This window comes from Triticum dicoccoides, chromosome 6B, assembly GCF_002162155.2.
Source record: "Triticum dicoccoides isolate Atlit2015 ecotype Zavitan chromosome 6B, WEW_v2.0, whole genome shotgun sequence".
Lineage (NCBI taxonomy): Eukaryota > Viridiplantae > Streptophyta > Magnoliopsida > Poales > Poaceae > Triticum > Triticum dicoccoides.
The window spans coordinates 622416027-622428969 of NC_041391.1; the positions used below are offsets into that span (position 1 = coordinate 622416027).

Genomic DNA, 12943 nt, shown 5'->3' on the forward strand with positions numbered 1-12943 from the left:
TGAAATCCCAAATTGTTTTGTAGACAAACATTCTTGAATGTTCTTCCTACGTGCAAAATTTCCTGAAGAGATCACATTCATGATGCTTTGGGTAAAAAAATACACCCTAAAATGCTTCGAAAAATGAGCTATTTCAGAGTGCTGATTCCTTTTTTCTTTTGCGGGTGCATCGAATGTTACTTCTGAACAAATTTTGTGCGGGAGTAGAACATTAAAACATATATGTTATTTATTGTCAAAAAAACATATATGTTATTTATTGTAAATTGCTTCTGTTGAGCAACAAGAACTTGTGTACATGTTACTCCTCTCTATAAACATAGCGAATATAAGAAACTAAGTTTAGAATGCGTCTATCCATTCATAGACCAGGGAAGGATTCCTCCTATGGCTATGGGCAGTTGTAACAGCAAAGGGTTTGGTTCAATCCTTCCTTGATTCGGCAGCGAAGCAGAGCATCCCAGTTTTCGTATGTATGCTCATCACTGGAAAAAAGACAAGCTTCTTCGAGAATCAATGGCGTGCGCTGGTGTGTGCAAAAGAAGCTCCTCGCAACCCTTTTCCAGTGCACTTGTAGGCACCGTGCAACCCAACAGTTTGTATCTATCCTGGAAATGGAACCGTGAAGCGACGGAGATTTGCTGATAGGTCGGTGACTCAATGTGCCAGAGAGGCGACAAATCGGTCCGAAACTATCAATCTGGTTTGGTTAAAAACTTAAAAGAGCGGGTAGTACTTTAGACGGTTTTCAACTTCGTTCAGGGTTGCAATACTTCGGTGATGTTAAACTCTTCTTTTATAAACACAATACAGACACCCCCAAATATTTGCATGTGCGCATACACTAGTTTCTATGAACGCAAATCTTAAGATTAACAAAGTCACTGCTATGGGACACTTTAATTCCCAATGGGCTAACTACATAACCATCATCCTAACCATCCAACCACAGGTTGATCCATCTATGATGAAGTGGACTTCACTTAACTCTTCAGCCATGCACGCGGATCATTGCGGTGTACAAGTGGAAGTCATTACAGTGATAATACGGGAGCTATACATGTGTTGTGTGCGCCAATGAGGTTAGCCTGCGCGATGGTGCGAGCTTCCGAAGAACACGTACCGTGTCTCTTCACTTCCGTTGACCAAGGACCCTCGTCTCTCGCACCAATCCATACAATTCTGCTTTGCACATGAAGAGTCATAGGATGACTTCATGATCAAAAGTCGACCCTCAAACCATACTAAGCCATATTATATCTATACAAGGAGATTAGTTTCACACATTTGTAAGTACAAGATCAGAGAACCAAAGAGTTGTGTCCCGCGGATTTCAGGATTTCTAGAGGTTGGAGATGTAGAACTGTTAACCAATACTTCCTCCGTTCCTAAATATTTGTCTTTTTAGAGATTTCAAATAGATACCACATACGGATGTATATAGACATATTTTAGAGTGTAGATTCACTCATTTTGCTCCGTATGTAATCACTTGTTGAAATCTCTAGAAAGACAAATATTTAGGAACGGAGGGAGTAGTTAGTACTACCTACTTAGGCAGACTATCACCCCCTCTGTCCAGGCTGAAAAGCATACTGAGAACATGTACCCAGTATACGATCGGGTTCTTCGCTTGGCCTTGATCTTTCAGCTCGCTTTAGTCGTCTCTTACGATACCTCCATGCGACTTGGATGCGCGCTGCAGCGATGGTCCTCCAGTAGGGTGATTCATACCTGTCCAACACATTTGCAGCACTTAGTCTCAAGCATCAGCCAACGGAGTAGTAACACAGAGATCACTTGAGTACCATACATAATAGTTCTTATTATGCAAGAATTTTCAGCTGGTAATCTCAAATTCTTAATCACCACGATACATAACATGGCACTAGTAAAGTTACTCATATTTTCCCACTGCTAAAATTAATCGACAACAGCTTCAGCATCCTACAATTCCGGCCGAACTTAACTTTATTTGATAAACATGAATATGATGATCAATATGATAAACCAGACAAGCAAGTGGCTACCTGATAGCCCCCTGCACTCTTGGATTGCGCAAGAACCGTGCAAATTGTCCAGTAACTTGTTCGAGATCACTTGCTCGAAGTACAAAAGCTTCAACATTCGTTAAGCATCGCACAGTACGTATAGCAACCAAACGCATACCATGAAATCTACTTCTCCCGCCATCTGAAACAGTAGCAGTACATGTGATGCTACAATTATGAACTATATATGGAGTATAACAAGCAGGCAAGCCAGATATTGCAGACCTTTATTCGTTGAAGAGTGTTCCAAGTACCATGTGAGGAGTTCCTCTCCACATACATCTCCATCTTGTAACGGAGCCCTGCTTCCATCTGCACTGATGCTTTCTAGCTTGCCTCTCACTATGAAGATCATTTTGTCAACAGGGCCACCTTGATAAAGAATGTCACTTCCACTGATATATAAGTTTTGTCTTAATTTGTCACAGATAGCATCCAAGATTGGCCAATCCATCAAGGTGAACAATCGAACCTGCAGAACAATTACACTCAGGGATTCCAAAAGAAATGAGAGGAGAGGTCATTACTACAGGCATAGATACTAAGGTGAACCTGCAAACTGAACAGATCAAATACATGCCACTTTTTCGATGGAAAAAGATTGCTGAGATCTCTAGCCGTTTATATTGGGATCACCCTTTAATCTCTTTTTCTTAAGATTTTAATGTTTAATTCATTCTCTATCCTCACCGTGCTGACTGAAATATAACGTATTAAAGAGTAATGCATCCAACTTATTACATACCCTATTAAGGAATCTAAAGAAATGTCGACGTATGTCCCTTTGAATATCTTCTGGTAAATTGCTTAAGAGTTCCTCTTCATTTACTCCTTGAGTGGCCGCCCAGGTGAACCTTTCTGCATGTCTAACCCTCCTGCACATTTAGAAACCTCCATCGGTTACTATCTTTGAAGCGTAAAACTAAACTCAAAAATAACATGAAGAAAATTTTCAAACCACAATTCAGGTCTTTATTGACATTGCCATGAGATGGCACATGTTACGAGTATGGAGGTTAACTACTTGTGTGAGAATTTAGTGCATTAAATCATTGTTTTATGTCTTTTAAGAGTGAATTCCAGCTTTCACCTCCTATTTTGACCTTTTATGCTAAATACCCAATTTAACTGTTTTCCATCTGGATTACCCATTTAGCGAAAATTTTGCCTGTTTTTACCCATTTAGTGGAAGTTGTGCCAATTTTTACCCCATTTAAAATTTTGAGAGCGATCTGCTAGGTGCGTCCGGTCATCAGGCACACATTACGAGCCATGTCGTGGTTTCCTCCTTGCATCTGAACCGGTTCGTGTCCTAAGCCATATCCGTCTCACGCACCCGCATGCAGCTGTTTAGCTAAACCAACTGCAAGATGGGCATGTATGTACACCTGACGACATTGAGAAAAAAGCCGTGCAAAGCCATTCGACCTGTTAGTGTGCAGGAAAAAAACCAGAAGGAAAACCACGACCTGGCATGTTACGCGTACCCGACGGCTGGGACGCAACTGTTGGATCGCTCTTGAAAATTTAAAAGGGGTAAGAACCAAAAAAACTTCCACTAAGTGAGATAATTCAGATGAAAATCTGCTAAACTTAAAAGTCGTGTCAAAGTAGAGGGTAAATACTGGAATTCCTCTTCTTTTAAAGCTTGTTCTCGAAATACAATACACATTTGTTGTCCCAATGAAACAAATTAAGATAGCTTTTCATGAAGTTTTAAGATAGTTCTTCATGAAACATGAGATTTTGACTACACCACTATTTGGCAAACTGTTATTTCTATACGAACTGTAGAAACAGCACAAATAACGGAGAACAAGTTCATGAAGCATCACAAGCAAAGTAGATTAGCAACATGTCAAAACTATAAAACTTCTTTCCAGTACCAATTGTACAAGACCATGAAATATGTAAAACAATAATATTTGTTTACAAGTCACAAGGTAAAACCTTCTCAAATCTTCAGGCAGTCGTCTATGGCTCATCCACTGCTCAACATCACGCCGTCTAAGTTGCATCTCTAGTTTCCTACAAAAAGACAAGGAAAACTTGATACACCACATCAAGATTCATATTGCTACAAATGATAAAAATTGACTGAATTGTTCTAATTGAGATACATAAGCATGCATAATAAGTAAGGGTTCATCTCATGTCAGTAATGAATAATTAGCATAAGGTTTCCATGGAAAGGTAGTGTGAGCTCATTGATAGCAAGGTGGATCATACAGCATGATAAATAAGCTAGCACTAATAACCCCATACCGGCTTCCAAGAGCTTGGAGAAAATTTTGCATGTTCCCAATGAGTAGTGCAAAAAGCAACAGTCCCAAACCAACAATAGCCATAGTGAAGAGGACTTCCCCTTCGAAGTAACTTGGGATAAGATTTCCAGCCAAAGTACTGATTTGCTGAAATGGAACCATTTACATTAAAAAATAGATGTCAGCAAGAATAAACTTAAATTCTCTAAATTAAAACATGTACAAATAGATGGGAACATCACTGGTAAGTAGATTCAGTACAGAGATAAGAAAAGGTAAAAATAAGCGATGGGAACATCACTGGTAAGTAGATTCAGTACAGAGATAAGAAAAGGTAAAAATAAGCAAGAATGTTGTGGAAAAAGTCTATTCACCACATGTCAAGTACAACAAAAGAGATACCTAAGTGAAATAGAAGAACACGGGCAATAGATGTAAAATACCTGAAAACCCCAAAATAATGAATATACATAGCGTGTAACAGCACTGTGTTTCGTAGCCAGCAGAACAGCTTGCTGATAAATCCCATACTGGAAATTAGTATCATTCCCGATGTCAAAACAAGCTGTTGAGGCTGGCTCATTAGACCATTGCTGACTAATTTGCTCATTCTGCCCCCCAATACCAAAGTTGAGTCCAGTCTCGGAAAACCTTACATGATGAAATGTTTGACGCAGAACAAGCATTTTGCAGGCATTGGTTAACCCTCTGTGACAAAATATGAAACAGAAGTATTTTATAGGCATCAGGTGTTAAGCACTGACTATGCAAATTGAATAACTTATGATCAAGGATAACTGCTGAAGTATACATAACTGAGACATAGTACAAATTAAATTAAGCAGCAGTATCTGGCAGCTTTTAACTTTCTATCACATTTTTCCTTTTAGTTGCAGTTAAGTCAGAGCACATATTTTTCTCAAAAAATGTTAGAACTAAATGCAACTGGACGTGTCTCCAGGACCACTCTCTATAACAATGCCGGCGGAGAGTAATATTCTAGCACTAGTAAAATACAACTGAGGAAGTTAACTTTATAGTTCTGTAAATTGCAATAAAAAATGAACGGACCTGTAATCCAAAAAGGTACCAACATGAACCGACGACATGACCCGCCAAAACAAACATTAGAAGATTAATCACAAAATTAGCCCATGCTGACTCAAATATGAATCCAGTGGCAGACTGACGACCACCGAGCAATGGTACAAATCTGATGATGCGGGGGACATATTGAAGAAGAATAATGACACGCAAATAATTCTTGGCATCATCTGCTGTTGTTGATAAGCCAAAAGATCTAGGGATAATCGCCAATATAATCACCTTGATCAAGCAACAAAGAAAAAACTTAGCAGTTAGTACATGGCACAAACATAGCAAGGAAGTTCAAAGGAAGTCAAGTTCTTTCAATGATATGTCTATTTTGGTCACGAACTTGAAAAAGAGAGCAATCCTCCCTGGTTTATACGAGTAACTGGAACAGTAAGCAGATGAGAACCATTCATCCATCTAGAAAAAAGATCAGAACAGTTGCTGCATAGAAAGGAAATTTGCATGCATGCAAATTTATTAAGAATATATATTATCAGCTGAGCTAAAATGTGTTGATCCTATGTAAGCATGACCTTCATTTTGCCTTCTTATAATCACTGTTATGCCAAATTATATATGAACTCTGCAGTTTCTGGTTCGCCAAATTATATATGTTTGAAACTACTCCTGTTGACTAACGTGCGCAACCAAAGCAAGTCAAAATATGCAATACATTATACATGTATTCTGAGTGTGGCTTAGAACAAATATTTTGGCACAAATAACAAGTGGTCCTTGTTAGGAATGAGATGAGGAAGCTCGATATCTAAAACGACTGGTATCAATGTAGAAAGTCTTAGTCACCTGAGGGAGTGGAAGCACAACGAAGAAATCAAGTAAAAAATAACCACGAAGATAATGAACAGCTATTTTCTTTGGCTCGTCAACTAAATCTCCAGCTCCCACTACTCTCGACTCTGGAGCTACATAAGCCAGTCTGAACTGAAAGAGAAGTATCATTATGTTCATCAATATCATGACATAAGTTTGAAGCTACATAACAATTGTTGGCAGCACAACTGAGATCGAAGTAGAGAGCACACATGAATAAAGTAGAACCTTCAAAATTATTATAACAAATAATGCAGCTCCATTTCCCCCATGAGTTCTGTTCAACAAAAGACTACCACTAGACAGAATATTTGGTTGATGTTCACAAATTGGCATATGTGAAACAGATCTAATTCAAAGACAAGCCCAATATCAGTGGAACAGATCTAATTCAACTTCAAGTCTTTGTACAAAACCCACATATACATGGAACTGTTAAGCTTCATGCACTAGCCAAAGCAACCAAAAGTCTGAACTGATGGAAAGGGCTAGGCAATCCACATGTACACTTCAACACCCCTGTCACGTGCGACACTGGAAGTCAACACGTGAATAGGCTCAAGAGGCCTATACGTGGGCACAGAGGGGGGGCAGCAGAAAATTTTGGATAAAATTGCAAAAGCCAGGATTTGAACTCAAGACCTTAGGCCTTGATACCATGTTAAGGTTCATGTACTAGCCAACACAACCAAAAGTCTGAACTGATGGAAAGGGATAGGCAATCCACATATACACTTCAACGGGAACAAGATTGGCCACGGTCTGGCCGAACCCCCTGGGCATCTCTCTGAGGCGGCTCGGGCGGAAACCCCACTTGCCTGCCACTGCCACCCCATCCTCCATCACTCTCCTCGCCGCCGCCAGCACACAACGGAGGGCAAAGCCTGCCGGCGACTGACGACGACGAGACTCCTTCCTCGCACGACCAAGAGCCCCTCACTGCCCCTCAGATCCAATCTTTCACAGTTGCATCCTGCATCCCCTTCCATGGATCCGCCTACATTGCACCAGTCAGCGCCTGCTGGCTCCCGTTGGGTGAACGGCGAGCCCTCTGACCTCAACCAGCGCAGCTGCCACCCTATGAGCTCTCCGACCACCGGATCCCATGCCGCGGCTGCAGGATTGGCCTTTGTGTGCCCACCATGCAGCCCTTGGGTGACCATTGTTGTCATCTCTCTCGTGTTGTGTGTGCCCTTCATTTACACTTCACCTTGGGCTATGACCTCCTTCCAGTGGAGATATTTTCACTAGCGGAACTCTATGATCATGTCACTTCTTCCTCGCCCTTTCTCGCCACTTCCTCCCTTCCGGCGGCGAAAGGGCGCTTCTCCCTCGTGCTTGTTCGTCGAGCCAGAGCCTTCCCGCCTCCATCCTAATTCTGTCCTGGGCTATGACCAGCCTTCCTTTGGGTGCTGGATGGCACGGAATTGGTAATGGGACAACTACTTGACATGACTACCTGCGGTCTACCCTTCGATGGCTAGAGTGTCGTCTTGTTGGAGCTTTAATGTGTGTATTTTGAAGTTTACCTCCCTATTGTCTCCTCTCTGTTGCCAGTGTTCCATGTATGTGCTTATGTCATAACCTGTGCAGCATCTCTACAGTCACCTAGATCCATCTGTTGGTCTACACAGTTGTTCCTTGCGGTGTGTCGTAACTGTGTACTTGGTTTTGTGTGTGTGTGTGTGTTTCCTGTTTTCCTGCCTAGGCACGCTTGCCCCTTGGGCTCTTAAGGTTTTTGATCCAGTTCCTTATAAACTGGATCAATCTCTTTTTGAAATGAGATCATATTCAGGTAGGGATTTCTCCCCCCTGGTGGCTGTTTCAAAAAAAAAAACAAATAAGATGGTCAAGTTTTTATGTTGACAAGATATTTCTTTCATGGCAGAATTTTTGAGCTGGTCAGCTATTTTGTCTAAAATTTAATATACACTAGTAGTATGTGAAACGAATTAACAAGACAATAAAAACCATTCGAGATAGAATCAACAAGCTATTATTTTTAACAGTACAAGGATAGTTTAATATGCATACTAAGTTAACAATATGTCATTCGCATCATTACATCTTGTACCTACTTCATCCATGCTGGTAAAATGTGAAGCATTGTCTAGATTATAGAATATAACAACCGATTAACCACTTGCCTGAAGAAGCATGTGCAGAAAATAAATAGCATCAGAAACACTTCTCACAACGGCAAGTCCTGTCGCCAACTTCCAGTTGAATACTATGCATTTCTTATCCTGCATTGAACCCAAAAGGAAAATCACAAGTGCCGTCTGTTTTGATCAGAATTACAACAGCAAGAAAAGCTAATATTGACTAGTCCCAACATATCTTCATATTGCAAATCCTTAAGACAACTGACTTAATGTGTCTACAGTAATGACTTTTGAGGGTGAGTGCTCCCTGAAAAACGTTATGAAACCTTCTTGCTCCTACCGCTATCACCACAATAGATATCAACTCTCTGAGGTGAAAGTATGGAGTAATACCATCAAACAACACATGTCCAGAAACGTCACAGCATCACCCGCAGCAAAATAATTACAAGTTTAGAAATTAACAAGGCACCACAACTGAGCTTTACAAAATAGCACCAGCAGACAGATGTACACATCTAACAAAACCTATCTAATGTATTAATCATTTTTATAGTACTCCATTCTTGTTTATGTGATATTTTATGATGTGAAGATTCAGCCTTTTTAAACTTTGGCTGCTAATGCCTAATATACACAAGTGTTTTGATTTGCCATGTGAGTTTGGCATGTCATACTTTTCTTGTTTGACACTCTTGAAGTTTGCTGTAATAAACATAGGCTGCATGCATCTATGATGCAAAGCCAGAGGTAAAATATCTTTGATTTTCTTTAAAGTGGTGCAGATGTTATTACTGGACTTATCTTTCAATAATGTTTACTAGTAGGCAAGTAGAAAATGTACAGATGTTATTACTGAAGTAGTGACCTAAAAGGTCTTATAAACGTTTACAGAGGTAGTATATTGGTGCACCTAACTCTTTGCAGAGGCATACAGTGCTTCAAAGAACTTGCATTCACATAATGCAAAGGCAGGGCTCCTACCATTTTCTCAGAAAAGGGTGTACATTGGAGAATGTGTCAATTCTCCAAGACGACGTGTAGAAAGACTGAAGTTGGTAGCTGGCAAATTTGTAAAATGTTACCTTCTCTACTGACAACAGGAAGAAAAACAGGGGGTCGATGAAGATGGCAACCAGGCATGATATCACAAAGAATTGATTCCATTGTTGAACAACCTTCGCATGTGGGTTCATAATCGGAATGTACGAAAGGAAACGCTCAATGCTCTTCTTCCAACCACGATGGTGACTATAGAGAATATTATGAAGCTTCAAAAGAGGAGAAACCCACATTAGTACCAGTCAAAAGCTGTAAGAGTTCTAAGAACTGTTTCAACCATTGTTTAAAAAGATCTAGCTAGACAAACAAGCTAAGAACTATACCATAACATCAGACGTATTAAACTGTAAGAGTTTTAAGAACTATTTCAACCATTGTTTTATACTTGATGATTAGTACCAGTCAAAAGCTGTAAGAGTTTTAAGAACTACTATTTCAACAACTGTTTTAAGATCGACAAACAAGCTAAGAACTATACCATAACATCAGGCGTATTAAACTTCTATGATCTCAGTTATTTGTCAGAAATGAGATGTTGGTGATTACAGTACTAGGCTGAGGTTGTTTGTTTTACCATAAAAACTAATGCACCGATCTAAGTATAAAGTGAATCACGTAAGTAGCACAGCAAGTAAAACCACCTTATTGTCAAAAGGATTTGAAGCTCGTTGGAAATGCCTCTTGTTTTTGCACACAGGAGGGCAATGGACACAGTCGGGATTATCACATTGTCCCAAAGGTCCAGACATCATCAAATGTTCATTCTTTGGGATATCTCCACCATGAGACCACCTGTTTCCTCCAGCGTCTTCTGGCATGACGGCTTGCGGCTTGCTGGGTTGTTTTACCTGCGGATGTCGCGGCGGCCTATTATCCGGTGTGTGCCTGCTAACAACAAACGGGTTGCCCGCTGCTGCAACCTGGCTCGGTGGCTGACTGGACAGAGGACCGGTATGGGGCACGTAAGTGTCTTCTTCATAATCCTCGTCCCTGACAGGCATACACATAGATGTACTTCTGGGAAATCTTGGTAGTTCAATATTTCTTAACAGCATTGGGATATCATCCCTCTCCTGATCAGACATCTTTTAACCCTGCACACAGCATCCACAGCATTAGCAAATCACGTTCAATCGAACAGCTAATACATAGACAGTGGCGGAGCTTCAGCAGGAATTAAGATGGGGCTAAATGAAACTTAGGGAGAGCTGAGGGGGGGCTAATTTAGGGTATCATGTCCAAATTTGACCAATATAGTGGTCACTATTAAGTGTTAATATGCAGAAGAAAAAAATAGTTGGCCCCTGTTGACCCTAACCAAGCTCCGGTACTGTACATAGATAGTAGAATAATATAACTGTTACAACCAAGCGGATGACCGCTGTATGAAATATGAAAAACAGAAACAAAGAGGAGACAATTCGCCGCCATCTAGACATGCCTTCACGCAGAGCTTCGCACATACCGAGATTTGGCGGCGGCGGCTGAACTGGCTACCGGAGCATCCCGTAAACCCCAGGAGAGAAGTGGACGGGAAATTTACCGATAAAACAGCACGGAATCGGCTCCCCCGGGGCCCGAATCTTCTATTTTTAGGCAAGCCGGCCCGAATCTCAATCCCCCGTGCTGATACTTGGAAGGAAAACGCTCGCCAAGGGGCAGGAAATCTGCCCCTCCCGCGACGCAAATGCTACCGACTGTACTACCAAAAAAACATCTCCGCCCGGCTGCCGCTGATTCCGAGCCCCTCGCCGCGCATTGTGAATCCCAGAAATCACGCGAAATTAACCCGTCAGAAGAAAAAAAACGCTTCCTTCCTCCCCTACTCCGCTGGAATTAGAAGCGTCGAGTCGTCACGCAGAGAAAGGGGGAGAAAGCAAACGAACCCGACGACGGCGGCGAGCTCTCTCTCTCCGGAGAGGCCGCGAGAGTGCTGCTCTCCGGCAGATTCCGCGCGGCGAGGGGGGTGGGAAAGAGCTTTTGCCCCGCTTTTCTTCCTGCCGTTTTTCAAGCAATTTTTTTATGTGGCTTCGCCGCGAAGGCGCGGAGTGCAGAGGAGGGATTTGGGGGAGAGCAGAGCGGAGCAGAGGAGTCAACAAGACGTCTCCTGTTCGCACGGGAAGGACGAGAAGAGTGAGGGTTTAGGAGGCGTGACCTGTCTCTCTGACAGGGTGGGTGCGTCGGGTGCGAGGGGAGGTGGGCCCCGAGGTTCGGTCTGAGGGGATAGGGGTGCGGGACAGTGACAGTGCGAGAGGGGGGCTCACGCGCCGCCCACGGCTGCCACAGCCGTGGCGCCACCTGGGGGTTGGAGGGGGACGACCCCTGTGGTCTGGTCTTCTCTTCTCGGGTTGGGGAAACGCTGACGATGGGAATTTCGTAGCGTGTCGCCTTCACGTGCCACCTTTGTCTTCGTTCAAAACTGATTTTGGTGCCGCCCGAGGGACGATTCTTCACGGCTTGAGCTTCAACCCGGCAATTCGACCCATGGGCGGCCGCGCTCATGGACACCCGATCCGAATGGGCAGGGTATTCATTCATGGGTAAGCCCGATGGGTAACCCGATTAGTCATGGGTAGGGTATGGGCATAATGTTCTACCCATGGGTTGCCCGATGGGTCACCCGATTAGTATAAGTGATTAAAATATATTATTATTTTATATTATGTGTGGATATTTTGGTGAAGATACTTGCTAGTAATTAATTTTTTTAGAACAAGCCAAGGCTGCCAGTAGCGATGCATGTATGCATCTTTGCTCTACATTTTATTTCTTTTTGATCGCTTCTGGTAAGGCCCATGAATGAATCAAATGTCACTGCTTGGATCATTTGTTGAGTAGGTAAGCAGCAGCCCAGCATTATTGCTGGCTACCATGTCGTCCATTTGGGCCTCAATAGAGTAACGTGTCGGCCATTTAGGCCTCCAAAGCAAGCCCACCTCGTATTGTACTTTTGCATGCAACGAGACAAGGACACAGGTTGCCACCTTGTTTAGTACCACCTCGCCTAGTCGCGCTGGTGGGAGGTGCAGTTTTGCCTATATAAGTGACTCCAGACCTGACTAGAGGAGGCAGCAGCTATTGCATCATCTGGATGTGACTACTCACTGCTGCGCCCAGTGGCTAGTCAGCTAAAAAGAACTACAACATCGGTAGGATCCACGATGCATGCTATTCTTAAAGTAAAAAATAAATGTATGTTTCTAACCCGATGGGTGCCTTAATGGGTCGGGTTGCCCGATGGGTTTGGGCATGGGTCTGACTTGAGACCCATGGGTAGGGTCGTGGGTCTGTCCTATGCCCATTAGTTTTATTCGGGCATGGGTTTGAGAGAGCTTGACCCGGTCAAATTCGACCCGACTGCCACCTTGACTTGAGCTGATTGTGATTGCAAATATATAGAATCACAATTTTAGGGCTCATTAGTTCAAAGGAAAAGTGGAGGAAAGACGAAGGGATGTGAAAAAGGGTAAATTTGATATATGCCACTATAAAATTTCAAGTTTTGAGAAAATGCTACTACTATTCCTTTCTTTTT

General features: G+C 42.3%; 1 pseudogene; it reads right to left on the reverse strand.

Moving 5' to 3' along the window:
* Positions 1–1213: 1213 nt before the first annotated feature.
* LOC119323389 lies at positions 1214–11510 on the reverse strand (annotated as a pseudogene).
* Between the last annotated feature and the right edge of the window lie 1433 nt (positions 11511–12943).